The sequence below is a fragment of the Nanorana parkeri genome, unplaced genomic scaffold (genome assembly GCF_000935625.1).
Source record: "Nanorana parkeri isolate BGI_ZX_2015 unplaced genomic scaffold, ASM93562v1 scaffold977, whole genome shotgun sequence".
NCBI lineage: Eukaryota > Metazoa > Chordata > Amphibia > Anura > Dicroglossidae > Nanorana > Nanorana parkeri.
Window position 1 is genome coordinate 550,091 of NW_017307245.1, and position 2,556 is coordinate 552,646.

The following is a 2,556-nucleotide window of genomic DNA, read 5'->3' on the forward strand; positions in this document are numbered from 1 at the left end:
ATGTAACAGCATGTGCCCCTTCACACCCCCAAATAAAAAATCCATACTAGACTCTTCTTTTTTTTTTTTTTAGCATGTTAAATTTTTATTGAAAGAGTATAGTAAAACACAATACATATAATATCTAAAGTGGCATGTACCAGTACGCAGATTGCGATCCCTATATGTATAACGACATATTCAAACACTGTGGAAGAGAAAACTAGATCATCATAGGGTGGAACATATCAGAGCGATTCTGTATTGTGCGTAAGAACACAGAGGTAGTTACTACCATTTAACCTTAGGGCCGTGAGTGTCAGAACTCCGGGTAGGGGACCGTATCTCCATGGCGTGGGTACTCGTGGGCATCTCAGGAGGGCCTAGCCTCCGTAAGTACTTTATGTAATGTAAGAGCTATAAAAAATGAGTTTGGGACTGTTAGGGATTAAAGTGACATTGTTTAGATTTAACATAAAACAATACTGTAATGTGCGCCTTACTGTAATCCATGGTAGTTTCCCTTCTCTTTGCTGCTCTTCCTTTTAAATCCTCATGTCTTCTCATGCTTGTGGAGAACTTCCCTTTTCAGCTCAGGGCCTCTTCCTGTAGTGCTGGCTCAGGTTACAAGGCTATACAAACTTATACACAGACACCGTGTATCTATTCCTGAGACAAGGCAGTCTGCTGCAAAATAGAAGTTCTGCCCAGCATGAGAACAGATACTGATTTAAAAGGAAGAGCAGCAAAGAGAAGGGAGACTACCATGGATTACAGTAAGGCGCACATTACAGTATTGGTTTATGTTAAAAAATCTGAGGGTTTAATGTCACTTTAAAGGACATCCAGTGAGCCCAGGGAGCCAGTCAATTGTGCCTCCAGATACCATTTAGAAAATCGAAAAATGGACATCAAATCCTGCAATTGCTGCAGTGAATACTCTGCTGTAACATAAGATGTCCAAGTGTCAAAGAAGTTTTTAGTGCGCAATTGGTTAAATTTTGTATCTAGTTTGTCCAGTAATAACAGACGATTGAGCAGGGGGCGGAAGGTGTCCATGGATGGGGGTTCAGGTGCGATCCAGTTGCATAGAATCGTCTTTTTTGCTGTCAGGAGGCACAGATGTTCCCAGCGGGACGGGTGAGCGGGACTAGCCCCTGCGTGCGAGGGAAGGGCGTGTAGTAGGCAGAAGGCAGGGGACAGCGTTCTCGTCTTGCGGGAGTGGTAATTCATGAAATCTAATATTGTGGACCAAAAGGATTGAATTTGCGGGCATGACCAGAGTAGATGTGGGAGGTCAGGTAGGGGGAAAGAACATTTCGGACAAGCCGTTAACTATGTGGAGAGGGTGTCCCTGGCCGGAATTTTAAAGGCGTGATATGCCCTGTGGACAGTTTTAAAGTATATCTTGCGCCAGGCTTCGTTTATTATAGCTTTCCTGATTTGTTGCCAACCCTGCATCACCATCGAGAGTGTGTCCTCCGGGGACATATTCAAATATTCTGCCCAGCGTCTAATATGAGATGGAACGGAGGAGGAGGATTCCAGAATAGAGGTCATTACCTGGCGGCGATAAGGGCATCTTTACCTGGGGGGAGGAGAACAAGGGGTCAAGTGGTGGGCAAATCATTTCTCGCTAAGGCATAGTGAGGTGACTGGATACAAAATGGCTTAGTTGCAAGTATGGGTATACTAGACTCTTCTTAATGAGGGTCTGGTATAAATTTTAGGGGGTAATCCCATGCAAAAAAAAGAGCCGAGCAGCCCTTCTGAACCATACCCAGACACATGCCCTCAACAAGGAGAGGGTTGGCTGTTTACCAATTTGGGGAACCTGGCTGACATCATTGACCCATAGAGCTCAGGTATGCCTACCCCACAATCCATACGTCTGTAGAATTTAAAGGAGCCTGCATGGGGTATCACGTAGCCATTTATTCTGGAAGCAAGTCTTCTCTTGATGTACGGGTCCAGCATACATAATATCTTGAACACACGTTTATCGTTCTAGTTGGATTCACCTCCACTAACGCGAGTTGGTTTAGTTAATATTATAGCTATCAGCACCCAGCAAATTGCATGAAACCACATCTGGTATGAGTGTGCATGTAATGTAATCAGGATCCATCCATCCGGAGCTCCCAAACTGCCAGTAACTAAGGTAATTGACCCCCTCCTCCCCAGCTCGATCTTGAAATGGGAAAGAGATCAGAGCTGCGGTGTGTGGCACATGCCCATCATCTTGCAGATTGGATCATGCTCCTTCAAAGCACAGGCACTGCTGACCCTTTCCCCCTGCTGTGCATGGGCTTAGTGGCCACGTGGTTGGAAGACAACCAATCGCAGCCTTTACTTTGCATGCTAATCTACAAAGTCCAAAGTCTAGTCCTAAACCTAGAAATCCTCCAGGATCCACTCAGCTGCTGAATCGCCCCATTCATTTTCATCTCTTTAAGGAATCCTTCCTCAAACTTTTACCCCAGAGGAACCCTGGAAATTAGAGGTGCACCTAAATAGAAATGTAAAAACCGAAACGAAACCAAAATAAAAAAAAATTGTCAGCCCTGAAACCGAATT

At 44.7% G+C, this 2,556-nt stretch overlaps 2 protein-coding genes across 3 annotated transcripts in view; one reads left to right on the forward strand and one right to left on the reverse strand.

The window, feature by feature from the left end:
• LOC108795524 (24-hydroxycholesterol 7-alpha-hydroxylase) overlaps positions 1 to 2,556 on the reverse strand; it is a 53,937-nt gene that overhangs the window by 50,812 nt on the left and 569 nt on the right. The window lies entirely within an intron of this gene.
• Positions 1 to 2,556, forward strand: part of SLC25A27 (solute carrier family 25 member 27) — a 24,586-nt gene that overhangs the window by 3,324 nt on the left and 18,706 nt on the right. The gene's annotated exons all lie outside the window — the stretch shown is intronic.